We start from the raw sequence: 14,630 nt of genomic DNA, 5'->3' as shown, positions 1-14,630 counted from the left end.
CTGATCTAACAAACACAGAATTGAGAAGAATTATGGCATCTCTTGACCTACTCTGTTAATGCAGACTTGGATTACATTTGTTTGTTTCATAGCTGCATTGCATTGCTGGCTCATGTTCAGTTTAGGACACTTCAACAGTCTCTGATCTTTTTTTTACATGTATTGGTGCTACGTATGGCACCCTTTCCCTACACCAAATAGGGGAAGTTTTATTTATACTATCCAGTGAATGACTTTGTATTTGTCCCTTCTGAAATTTATTTATCTAGTTATTATTACTTAATAATGGTTACCCATTCCAAATGACTGGGTGGCTTTCAACACTGGAGTATACAATTAAGATAGTGAAAAACATAGCAAAACATAGCATCATGTATGTTCTAAAAGCAATCATAATAACAGCAACCATAACAATAAAAAAACCACAATAGAGGCTCCACACTAAAAGGCCTGGATGCAGAGCCAGATTTTAAGGACCTTTTGAAACTCCAGTAAAATGAATGGCATATGTATCTCTAGGAAGATGCTCTTCCAGAAGGCAAGAGCAGTGACACAGAAGACATGCCTCATTGCTCCCACCAAATGAAAATTGCTGGAGTGCACGCATTCTGCCCAAATGTACAGGGTAGGTAGAAACAATTCTTCTCCATCCAGATCCAAACAATCTCCGGGCACAGGGCTATCATATACACTGTTCATCATAATTGAAGAACATCAGGTTGGAGAAGGCTGAGGTGAACTACTGCCTGCCAAAGAGATATTGTAGTCTAGCAGGGCATCCATGGAAGGAGAGGCAGAGTCAACATCTGCAAAATGGCAGGCACAGTGTCACAATCCCAGACCGTTCTTTCTTAGGTGCTATGTTACCATGTCATCTTTTGCGGGGCAGAGTATCAACAGTAACAGAGCAACAAACCCTTTTCCAAACTATTATTCACACATTTTTTCATATTCATTTATGATACTTATAGTGTCATGCTAGGCATTTTCATGAGTAAAAGGAAATAATCCAAAGTAAGTGGATTTTGGATTTAACTCTCAATTAAATGTCTATTAGATTTTGAATAATCAAAAAAATAGGAGGGAGAGGAGGAGGAGGAGGAATAATATTGACAACAGCCAACTCTCCTCAGAATTAAACATGCTAAAGGGTAGGCAGAAACTACTCATTAAACAGCCATCAAGGATTTTTCACAGGAGGTAAGAACTGAGAAAAAGAAAAATTGAATTGAAGTTCACGAACAGTCAGTATTTTGTAGCAGCCCCCATTCCTAAAGTACTCTTGCGGTTTGGAGGACGTGGGTTAATGAACTATGGAGTAGTAACTGTGGAAAAGCTTTTGCATTTTGTATCACTGCATTCCAGTGCTAAACAGTGTTTCTGGTCAAATTACATTTTCCCTAAACACAATAGATCTCCCACAGGTCAGTCAAATAAATTAGTTTACCATATTGATAATCCAATAAATGGGAAGCCAACATAATAATTCCTAACAAAAAGCTGTACTGGCCCTGTGTTCTGCTCCTTTGAATCAGAAATCCTCTGTCGTTAGCCGAGTTAACTTTGATTTATAGCAGCCTTAGGTAGCATGCAAAATAAGCTTAGCGAAGTATTGACACAAATTATACGGTGTCAAATCTGCTCTGTTGCCTTTCATTCACTTATTTATTTATTTCAAAGCTTTTCTCACTCCTCTGTCAGTTCATGCTTGAAACAGTTAATCCTTTCTCCATGGATTCTCTGTTCTCCATTGATTTGACAGGTGGCATAAATATTGACCTGGAAGCTATTTTGTAATTGAGGCTTCACTTTTCTCATTTTTCAGCATTTTGTTTTGGAATCCCTTTTATTTTACTCAGCTCAGCTTCTCGGAAATGGCACAGCTGTACAAATTGTATGAATGCAGCAGCAGGGGTGGGGGGGAAATCTGTGGGGAAATCTCAGGCAAACGATGCCCACAGAATAAGCTTTAAAGCACGTGCAGCATTGATAGGAGACACAGAAATGGAATGGTAATTAAGAGTCCCTTGCAAACCCCTGTACATATTGATTCAGGATTAATGGAAGTGGAAGACATCAGTGCTGGCTGTTTTCCATTTTTTCAATTTCTTGCTGTTTTCCATCCAATACTGAAAATACAGCCTTCATGCTAATTAACCACCCGAAGAGGATTATGAAAATTAAAATTTCAGTGTGCACTTGCCATTGTTGACTAATTTCTTTTCAGCTTGCTTATGATAAGAGGAACTATTCTCTGAAGCTGACCTTTAATATCTAAGAAGTAGCAATAATGCAAGCTGTAGAAATAAATCTTTGTTAACCTACAGCTTCAGTTCACTTTTCTGTCCAGGCATGGCTGCTCATAATGAATAGATTGTCTTTATTTTTCAGAACCCTTTTGTGAATTTCTGAATTCTTTGCTTAAGATAGCCATTTTCTTCCTCAAAACAATCCATTTTTTTTAAAAAAGGGAAATATACTGTATGTATATTATTTTTGCCCAATTCTAAAGTAGAGAGCTCTATGTAGCAGGCTGACCATTGGCCATTGGTTCATGGAATAGTTGGACATCTCTTTGTTTATCCTGAAAACAAGTAATGCATAGCTCTCAAAGAAAAGACATTTGAGGGAGGAAAGGATGTGTATCTTTTCCAGTTTTGTTTTCTTCCAGTTTATCATTTTTCTGGTTCTGTGTTTGGTTCTGCTTTAATTTGAGATATTTTTTAAAAGGTTTGCATGCCACTTCAATGTAGAGTTGGCCAACTTGAAAATCCAAAGACTTGCAGCCAAGCTACTTACATTGGCACCAGTGGCCAGTTGGTAGCCAATAGGTTTGGGATTTGAAGACAACAGGCTCACAGCAGAATAATTGCAAAAGGGACTTCATTGTATATATAGGTTTAAAGAGTTATAGAAAAATAAATAGACCAGTCAACTTATCTTGGCTTGCTAACTGCCCCCCCTTCCAAAACGACAGTGGATAAACCCCTTAAAGCCTGCTGTTTGCTATAATGCCCCTGCCTGGGACACCAGATCCACTCCACCTTTACACTGTTTCAGGGGATGGGAGTGTAGTTAGCACAATATTTGGAGATGGCCTGGTGACATATCTCACCAGTGACCTGGTCACAAATAAATTGTCCACCAAAAATATTCTAAGGAAGATCTTTAGCATGCTGCTGCTCACTTTACTCTATGTCACGGTGTCAAACTCAATTTTATTGAGGGTCATATCAGAGTTGTGTTTGACCTTGGGGGGGCTGGGGGGGCGTGGCCAGGATGGACATGGCCAGTTTGATGTCACTCGTGTCGGGGGTGCCTGTGGTGGCCTGAGGTTTCTGCCAGTGAAAACGGGCTTGCTGCAACGGCCTCCTACCACCTTCTGTCAGCAAAAATGGAGCTCAAGAGGACTGCATGCAGCCCTCCTAGGTTCCATTTTTGCTGGCAGAGGCACCGTGGGCCAGTCCTTCACTTATTCCAGGTTAGCTCCACGGGCCAGATCTAAGCACCCCAGATCCAGCCTGCGGGCCTTGAGTTTGACATCAGATTGATTTGCTCTTTTATCTGAATTGTTGGAAATTATAATACAGATAGGAGGCTCAAAAGTCAAAGTGATTATACAATAGTCACATACAATGTGTAACTCTTGGTAAGTAATTCTTTCCAAACATCAGAACGGAGGAATCTATGTGCAAAAAAAGACAAAAGTAGACCATATCAGTACCTCTCAGTGCCATTTTGTTCACCATATCCAGTCCTACAATTCCAATGAAACTGACCATGTGAAATGTGGATTTGCAAATGGTGCCTAAGAACCCCAACTTCTACAATATATTACACTTGGAAATGGGTGTATATGATCAAAACTGCCTGGCTTTTAAAGAAAGCTACTGTTATTGGCACCGATGACATTTTCAAATACTTTACTAAATCTGCAGACAAGTAATCGGATGAATAAATTTTCTAAATTGCTCCAGAAAAAAAAAGAAATCATCTCAATTCATTTCTAAAGGGCAGGACATCCCTTTGGTGGCATCAGAAGCACAGTTGCTGGGAAAAGAAAAGAGTTCTTTCATGATGTCTTCTTTTGGAATTTATTTGACATATGGAAAGCAGGGGAAGCTGTAGAAAATTGGGCAACAAAAGACAGGGTCTTCATGTACAACCTTGAGGCTAATAATCATAAAAATACAACAATACTTCACAACTGCCATGAATTTCAGCCCTCTTTCATCAGTCTGAATGACAATTACTAGAAGAAAATACAGGACAATTACTCTGGCACTTGAAAAGCCCTTCCATTCCCAACCACATGAAAGTCCAGACAGCATGAAAGCTGCCAGGTGAATTTCCAAGCAGGTATACAAATTTATGGAGATAGTCTGTTATGTAGGCCTCAGAAAATGGAATTTTAAATAGGATTCTGCAGATTTCATACTTCACTAGTCATATTCTGCTGTGGATTCATCTAACAAATTATGTTTTTTTCTAAAATGGCAATGATTCATCCTGATGTGTCAGTGCTAGCTAAAAATCTTCTATCAAAGATAGATCACTGTTTACTGACAAAGTATTTTCTTTTCTCCGCTCTATAAAATATTTGTACTCTTACATTTAGACTCTTTATAACCTTTTAAATTAATAAAAGCTCTCAAGTAATCGTTGCAGAGGTTAAAGAAAATAAGAAATGTCTTTCTTCTTAATGAAAATCAATTCCAAAATGTGCAAAACTCACTATAAGCAAATTCCATCTGGATGATTCAGAGGAGGAATGCCAAGAAAGAAATGCATTTGAAGCAAATTCAATTATTATATATCAGGATACAACAGATCCTTATGCAACATAGGACTGCAAACAGAACAAAATGAGAATCAGACAAACAAAGCCACATATCAAACAGGAGTTGGAGTGATTAGTTATCGAGTTTGGTGAGTAAATGATCCTATAGTCCAAAACTGTTTTTCAACCACTCAAATTCCTTGGATAACAACAATATGAGATAGATGACAGAGATGAGATGGGTGTGTGTGCATGTGATGTAGGTGGAATAGGAGTTAGTTTGAAAACTGTTATGCCTATTGCATGTCAAAAGTCAGAAAACACCCTCCTGACTCATTCATTCACAATAATTCATAAGTAATACATCATTTATAACAGTTATAAGTGAGAACAAGTTAACCAGTGGAACGACTTGCCACCAGAAATTGTGGGTGTGCCATCACTAGAGGTTTTGAAGAAGAGATTGGACAGCCATTTATCTGAAATGGTTTAAGGTCTCCTGCTGGAGATTGGACTAGAAGGCTTCTAAATTCCCTTCCATCTCTATTATTCTGTTACTTTTTTATGCCTTCCCAGCCAAAGAATATACAGTAGATCTTCCCCACCTGAATGCTAAATAAAAGGCTGTGTTTCACAATTTGGCAAGCATCTGAAGCTTCAGAAAAGGCAAAAAGTTTAAAGACTAGAGAAACCAACAAGCAAGGGTGGAGCTAACAGATCACTTGCACACCAGAGTCTTAAAGTCTCAGTGGGTCACAGACAGGATCTCTTTTGTTCATCTTTAATACAACCAGTAACCCGCCTGCAGTGAACTCTCCAGGGTCCTGATATTGCCAGAGCCTGGGCTTCTACTCTTTGTCAATATTCCCAAATGGGCATCTTTGGGAGACTTCAACTAAACTATAGATGACTGAATTACAGGTTTTTTTGAGCAAATGATTGTCATTTGATGCTTCCATTTCTGAAATATGGTAAAATAGATGTATTGGCATTAATCATTAGGTCCAACATATCTAATTCCCTTAAGCCCCCAAACTTCCAAAAGCAAAGGGAAATCATCCAGTTTCCACACCCACCCATTGTGGTGATGTTTGTTTGTTTGTTACCAAAACAAATTAATTTAATTAACCAAAAGGTAATTTAATGTTTTCATTTATCTTTATCCCATCTTATTTATCTTTATAAATAGCTCAAGATGGCAAACACACATAATACTCATTGTTCCTCCTATTTTCTCCATAATAACAACTATGTGAGCTGTACTGAGAGAGAATGATTGGCCCAAAGTCACCCATCACTGTATTATTACTATGACTCTCATAGGATGACAAAAATTACCCACCCCTGTTGTAGGGTGAAACTAAATGTCCTCCTATGCCTGAATGAAGTCTGAAAATCTGGATTGCTTTTCAAACTTTTTAGCAGGATTTTTATTGTTCCCTCTGGCTGATTAGCACTGCTTTCTATAATTTTGTGGTGTTTCTAGCCTTTAAATTTGTAAATCACCCAGAGTTGTTCTGGAGTTAGACAACTCTGGAAATTTGAGAAACATATATGCATGCTCTCTGTTGCCAGGCTAACAGCAATCTACCAGTTTCCAAGTGGAGATCAAAGTCAATGCACAACAAAGCTACTAAGATGAAAGGCTGTAAATCTCCATAATCTCTCCTCCTTTTCATAGTACTAAGATAGGGCTTGAATATGGAAAAGTGGGAATCAGATACACTCTTTTTAAAAAAATATCAGGAAATCAGTTTAAGAAAAATAGGATTGATATGAAAATGGATATGTGTCTGTAAAAACACCAGCAACACTGGTGTTCCATCTAAATGTATTGCATTACAGATGCTATTTAATAGGCATCTCACAGATAATCAAATTATGTCTGAGTTAAAATAGGTTAATTTGGCTAATCTGAGATTGGCACTATCTTTTCAGGCATGTGCCTAGGGGTTCATCAGAATTGCAAAGAGAGAGATGGGGGGACGGAGAAAAAAAAGAGAAAATAGAGGGATAGAAGGATAGAGAACTAGTGGGATAAAGGTATAGAGAGCTAGAGGGATATATAGATAGAGATGATATTATGTTTTATTTTGCTTTTTAGAAGCAAATTATGTGATGGCTTGCATAGTGAAGATTCTCTCCAGGAATCTTCATGCTAGTCTTGAGCTGTGTTTTATATTTGACTTTTATACAGATGTTGCAAGAGGCTCAAAGTGAGGAACTATTCATGCACAGAAAAAGAGCTCTAGGCCTAAGGACAAATTTCATTTTAGATCATCGCTCTACTAAATGATCCTGCAAAGCCTGCCAGTGTTTCTTCTAGCCTCCTAGTGCCCTTGTAAAAATATATTTGATTGAAAATGAAAGGAGCATGAAAATGGAAAGCAGAATCTTCTCTACTTGCTCTTTTTTCCCCTCTGCAAAATGTATTACAATTCATTTTGTGAGACACTGAGGTTGATATCATACAGCAGGGCTACTAGGTGAATCCTTTTTTTTTCCCCATGGGGAGAATGCTTTTTTCGGTTGTAGAAGAGCCATTTCTGCATGGTGTGCAATATAAATTTCAGGCTTTGGCAGTTAATCAACAAGAATCCCACTAGAGCTATTTCTTTCTTTGAGGAATGCATACAAATTAAACAATTAAACAATTTTCTGAAGTTTCTGATATGAAGCTTCCTGGAAGTCAATGCAAACTCATGATTGATAATCTAATCTCTGTATTCCTGCCTTTGTTGTGAACTTGGTAACATTTTTATATTTCTCACTAAGCACTAGTACAATTGTTTGTTTATAGCTTAGCACTTAACATGGTTCTCAACCTGTGGTCCGTGGACCCCTGGGGATGCTGCAATGTCATCACAGGTGGTCTGTAAAGTCTTGAAGAAATGTTATGATTGAAGTCTTGAGGGCCAGTGGCCATGGTCCGTGGTCACAAAAGATATTTAAATGGGATCCGTGGTGAGAACTACTGTCATAGCACAATTTACAAACCCAGTATTTTGAAGAGAAACTTTGTTAATCAGAACCTTCAAAAACACAGTTCAAATGACATTGACTTTTTTTTTTGGCAGTACTTAATGTGTTGGTCATTCTCCTACCGACCATCATGGTGAACATATGTATGCTCCATGTGTAATAGGTTTGTGTAGAATTACACACAGTGGACACTATGAGATTTGATAGTTAAACCATTTTATTTACCTTGGCCAAATGAAACACTATTGATCTAATCTATAAACTATGTATTTTCCTTAAAATGAATTAACACATTGATACGTTGCGATGTAACTGTATTTACAACCATAGCAATCGTCTCAAACCAAGCAATTTAATCTAACAGCAAGTACTAATTAACTAATGTCACTTTCTAAGGCTTCAGAATCCGGGTATGTTTTCTCAGATAATGTATGCATCAGTGAATTCTGTAGTTCCTAAAGGACTAATTCCTATAGTCTCAGGTTCTTGAGGATCAGTTAGATTTTCCCCTCTGTGTCTATTAAAATGTGTGTTGTAATTCTAGTTGTGCCTCTAGGAATTAAAACCGGCTGGGTGATTTTGCCTTAGTCACTCTTTCTCAGCTCAGTTTATCTCACAGGGTAAGTGTTGTCAGGAGATTAGGAGAATGAAGGAGTATTACATATTTTTGCTGCCTGGAGTTAATTATAAAAACAATAAAAGTGGGCTTTTAAAAATCTAAACAAAAATGGGGTATCTGCCATTTTACATCTTCTAGTCACCATAAAAATATACCAGCATTTCCTCTCCTGTGGAACATCAGCCTCCAGAGGTTATTGCCACTTTGGCCTGACTGATGGCATTTGCAAGGGGCTTGGGGGCTCAGACATGTGGTTGTACTGATCAATGGGTGCTCCAATACTGGATGATTTAAAGAAGAGATTGGACCACCATTTGTCTGAAATGGTATAGGGTCTCCTGCTTGAGCAGGGGGTTGGACTAGAAGACCTCCAAAGGTCCCTTTCAATTCTGTTATTCTGTTAATACCTCAGTTCTTGTTTTATGTATTTTATCATATTTTTCATGTGCTTTTACATTGTCCTTGTCCTTGTTTTTAAATAGCTGTATCATTCTTTTTTGTTGTTGTTACATTTGTTTTATCTATATCTCTATCATCTATATCTAGATAGATAGATAGATAGATAGATAGATAGATAGATAGATAGATAGATTAGATAGATAGATAGATAGATAGATAGATAGATAGATAGATAGATAGATAGATAGATAGATAGATAGATGGATATACTTATAAATTCCAATAATTAGAAAAATAAATAAATACTTATGTAGTTCTGGTCCTTTTATTTATCGGAATAATTTCACATACTCCATTACAGTAGACCGTTTTCTTAAGATTAACATAGCCCAGAATACTAGAAAAGATTGAAACTTGGCCCCTGTGTCTCACTGATGGTAATATGTTTTAAAGAATCTTGTTCAAGAAAATGTTTTGCATTACCAGTAAGTATCAATTCTAGACAACATTATTGATTGGCATGTCAATCGCTAGATCCTTGACTTACTGTTCAGGGTGTGTGAGGCAGTTCCATGGTTTCTGTCTAAAGTGGAGGAAAAATACTTTAGGAGCAAAGAAATATATTTGCCTCAGATAATGCTTCTCTTCTTATTTCATTGAGAGGGAGATGGGCAGTACTACATTTGACAAACAAACAAACAAACAAATTTTACTTCATGTCATCTTAGGGTAGCAGGGTATTGCATTCCCATTATGCATAAAAATAGAGTGAACATTGACCTACATCTGTTTTTACTCTTCTCTGTTTTTATTTTGCTATTGGCCTGGTCTATGCATATAACAGAATGAGGCTGTTACCCATCCCCAAGAAAAAGTAATTAATCACCGAATTGGAGGATAAAAAAATGAGACAAATTAATATGTTCTAAACAATGTGAAAAGAAATACATATGGAAATCATTTGAAATGATGATTATTCAATTACTAGAATTGAAATAGTAATAATAAATCCTACATTCAGAAGAAGACTTCAATTGTATAATAGCTTTCTTATACATGCTAAATCTGCTATCCAGATGTTGCAACTGAGAATTAACAACTGAGTGACAGGCATAGTGTGAAGAACAGGCTCTACTGCTTCTTCTTCTTACTTATTAAACCAGAATGAGCTGCTTTTTGTAATGTAAATTATAAAGGCTTCTTAGAGTAAGTGGTGGAATGAACTGTAGCCCTGGGATGTTTTAACCAGACCTATTTTAAAGAATCCTCTCATAGTATTTTTAAATTTAAAGGAAAAACTGGCACATCCAGAAAAAAGTTTATATTGTAGCCCACAACTCTTCAGAAATACATTCCCAGTACCTACCATCTGAAATAATACTTAAATTCTAGAAAAGAAATACCATCCATCTCCTATTATTTCTACCCGTATGAACAAATCTGGCAGAAGAGCCATATGCTGAGCACCATCAATTAAGGGATGTCATCTGGTAGGATGACATTTCTCTTATTGCATCTTCTCTTTGGAACATAATTTTATTGGATATTAGATTGGCCCCAACCTGTTGGCTTTTCATAAGGACCATGGTTGTGTCCCTATTAATTGTGGTTTGATTAATTTTTTTTACCTTGGTTGCTGATTATCTATTCATTTTTGCTGTTGCTTGGGTTTTTTAACTGTTGCTGGTTACCCAGGGTAGCTAGCATGGTGAGATGGATGGTCATATACATTTTTAAAAAATAAACACTGGACCCCCAACTTTACACAATTCACAATCTGGAAAAAGTAGCCAAGAGCAGGAATTCCCATGTGATTTTTTGTTGGAATTGGAATGAAGGTTAGGAAGCCAGACAGCTTGAGATTGACAGGTATCTGGGACAAGGAATCAACTGATTCCATGTGAATTATGGCATCATCACATAAATAGCATGACTCATGCACATGCATTGTGACAGAATAACATAACTGCATCATAAATATTATTAGATTGTGATGCACATATTTTAATTTTGATTCCTTTTTAATTTGTTATGTGTGGGTTGTTTCAGAAATGGTACAGGGGAAAAAAAAAACAGAATATTCACACAATCCCTTAGCTACTTACAATTAAGAAGTGTACCATAGTCCTTTTCCACTATCCCCACTGAAATTCTTTGTCTTTTAATCACATTTCAAAAGCAAATTCTCTTTCATCAAATTAGCTGAAACAGGTAGGACAAAAAAGAAGAGGGTTTTACTGCATGATATTAATTCTGATCAGTGGACTGAGACTATTTCATTCCTTATTTAATTCATAAATTTATGTCTCACTCCTCAACCATGAAGCATTTACCTGAATGGCTAATGAATCAAGGGGATTGCATTTAGAATCAAACCTAATTCACAAGGTCATTTTCCAATGTCATTTTGATAATAGTAAGTTTTCTTAGATTTTAAACAAGACAAGGAATTATTTCTTCTAGGGCTTGCTCTTTCAAATTATGTTCAGTTTCTGATGAGCTCAGGAAGTATGATTAGTGACATCATAGAAGTGATAAAGCTGCAATATTGTTAGGGGAAGGATTTGTTGTTTGTATCTTATGATTAATGATTATAACTATGATTTATGATCTATGACCTATCACTTTATTGTTTGTCTGTACAGTGAGAGCTTATGCAACTGAGACAAATTCCTTGTGTGCCCAACCATACTTGGACAATAAATAACTCTATTCTATTCTATTTTCTATGCCATCTCATACCATGCCCTGCCCTGCCATTCTATTCTATGCCATCCCATGTCATCCCATGCCCTGCCATCCCATCCCATGCCCTGCCCTGCCATGCCCTGCCATGCCATGCCATGCCATGCCATCCCATCCCATCCCATCCCATCCCATCCCATTCCATCCCATTCCATTCCATTCCATTCCATTCCATTCCATTCCATTCTATTCTATTCTATTCTATTCTATTCTATTCTATTCTGCTCTACTCTACTCTACTCTATTCTACTTTATTCTATCTATTCTGTATCTATTATCACCTTTTTCTTGTTTTTAAACCCCTGAGAAATACATCAATAAGAATGGTTAGCTTGAAGCTGAATACTTATGACACAATCTTGGAGGGATTAGGAGCTGCAAAAGTGAGCTGAAGGTTTTCTTGTGGAGTTTTAGACGTTACTTATGATGATTTATCAAAAGGAGAGGATTCTAAAAGTTCTCAAAGCAACCCACCATGTTCCATACTTGATCTGCTGTTATTTTAGGAGCAAAGGGAAATGAGCATCTGTTAACAAGGTTTGCAGGAAAAGCTTTTGCTACATAACAAATAGACAAATGAAAAGTATAGATGCGGTAAAACAGGCAGTAAGATTTATGTCTTAATGGAAAAAAGAGCTGTTATGTTTTCTTGTTTTACATACACGAAGAGAGACCTATGACTTGCTAATAATAATGAAAAGTACATTACACATTGGTCCTAATCCAGAGGAAGTTAGCTCCTGATATAATTTCCATCTTGTTCTCATACTTCATAAATTTTTCCAATTGAAACGGCAGGTTCTGAGATACGTTATCTATTTCATATAGATGGATGCCACCTACTATTTCTGGTTCTTAACAAGACATAGATATCACTCTGAGATATATTTTTTCAAGAACATAATCTTCCACAGAGGAAAGATACATCTGGTTTCTCATAAGTGGGTTCATTCATTTATATATTTGCAATTTTTAGATTGCCTATTTCCTAGCACCAGTTCCAAGTAAATATAAATTATGAAGGAGGTGAGAAATAGACCACAGTGCACCTGACCTCACGACAAACCTGATTTCACATGGGAGCACTGAATGCATTTTGATAGTGTGAATGAAAGCCATGAAATATTACCCTCTGTGCAAAGTGTCTGGGTAATTGAAAATGCATTCCAATTCTTCACAGTCAGAATAGATGGGCAGATCCATTTGGAGGACACAGAACTAGTATTTGCCTTCTGCTCCTTGTTGCTGCCCATGCAGAAAGCTGCTTTGGGAATCTGTCCGCTTTAACTTGATTTTATTAAACATTTAATATATTTAAAATTAATTGTATGGCCCAATCTTAGAACATTCAACCAGAAGTTTCTTTTTTTTAAAAAGAATAAAAATATTTAAAGATGAGCTTGAAAAGTGAACACAACACATACCATGCAATGGAATTATAGAAGAAATAACTTGCAGAAAGTGTCTAGATAGCTCCTTCAAAACCATATCTTACAGATAGTATGCTAGACAGTAGAAACAATATACACTTTTGTATAGGGTGAACCTTAACAATGACTTCTCTGTCACCAGATTTGCACATTTAAGCACATAACATTGGAACTCTTGGCAGCCTTCCCATCCAACTCTTTTGTGGTCCCAGAACCCTTTGAGTGTGCTAACAGAGTTGGAGTTAGAGACCACTAGGAAGTTTCATATTAGACTGTAAAGTGGACAAAATGATCTTGAAGAAGGTAATGGCAAAGTCCCTAGAAGTCAAACTAGATTCAATGATGTCTCTACTATAAGGCCCAACAGATTCTTTAAAGCTTCTTTAGATGTCTTTAGATATTAAAGCCTACATTTCACCCTTAAATTTCCACAGCTTCCTAACTACTGGTCCCCAAAGCTTCCAGCCTTGGGATATATTTCCATACCTGGTGCAATAGGATGAATGAACTCCACTTTTCCCCTGTGGATATTGCAGGAAGCAAACAATGAGTTAACCGTCCCTATTTCTTGGGCATAAACCAGTAGCTTGTCTGAGCTTTACCCTTTGAATCCATTTTAATTAAAATTCCTTTGACCATAAGGGCCCATAAAATCAAGATTGATGAAAGCATTGGCAATGAAATGTTAGCCAAGGGCAAGTACAGGGGTCATTGTCTTCACAACATGCTGGTGCTTTCACTTTGCCAAGCCACTGTGAATGTAGTAGCTTTTCATTATACACTCTAAGGTCACCATTACAAATGGGGCTGAAACTAACCCTGACCTTACAGCTAATTAATGCAAAGAAAGAAGCAAATGCTATTTCACAGACCTAACAAATACACACAAAGGAAAACATTTAAGTTAATGAGAATCTATGAAATGACTTGAGACAAAGAAGCACAAACCTCCCAGACTATGATATTAATATCACTTTAGTTTTGCAGTCAAGTCCCTGGTTTCAGTAATAAAATTTTCATGAACTGTTTTTTCAGCTATGCGCTTTCCATTGTAGCCATTTCCCCATCATTCCAAGCACAAATCTGCTGTGTTAATCCTTCTCCACATAACCACCCAACATTACATCCTGGCCCTTCTCCATCATGGGATATTATTGGATGGATGTGGTTACCTTTACCAGAAAGCAGATGCACTTGACCAGAAGGGTAAGCTAGAATCTGTGTTATTGGATTGCACTTCACTTCTCATCCATAATCAATTGATACTCAAAGCAATTTGCTATACCTGAGTTCCACTTGTGACAATATCCATCTAAAGGAGTGTTTTGAATTATTTATTGAAATATTGAATGGCAGAATGCCAAGCATCTGAAATAGAAACTATCCTATGATACAAACAGTAGTTCTGGAAATGGAATTGTGGGCTGCCCATTAAAATAGAGATGCCTCAATCCATTTGTGCAGCTCTCTCCAAAACTCTGACATTCAATGGCAGGTTGATGAGTTTCAGTAGTATAATATCCCTCATTTTAAAAAATAATAATAATATTAAATATTCACTGGAAGCTTAATGAACTATTTTATGCAAAACAATCTGAACTACTCCAAAATCTTTAAATAAATAGCTCCCATATTTCCTGTGACTTTCAGTAATGTATAGGTCCATGATGGCGAA

The sequence above is a fragment of the Notechis scutatus genome, chromosome 3 (genome assembly GCF_049901735.1).
Source record: "Notechis scutatus isolate UNSWTSFEM ecotype Mainland chromosome 3, rNotScu1.2, whole genome shotgun sequence".
NCBI lineage: Eukaryota > Metazoa > Chordata > Lepidosauria > Squamata > Elapidae > Notechis > Notechis scutatus.
Note: the sequence above shows the minus strand (reverse complement) of the source record.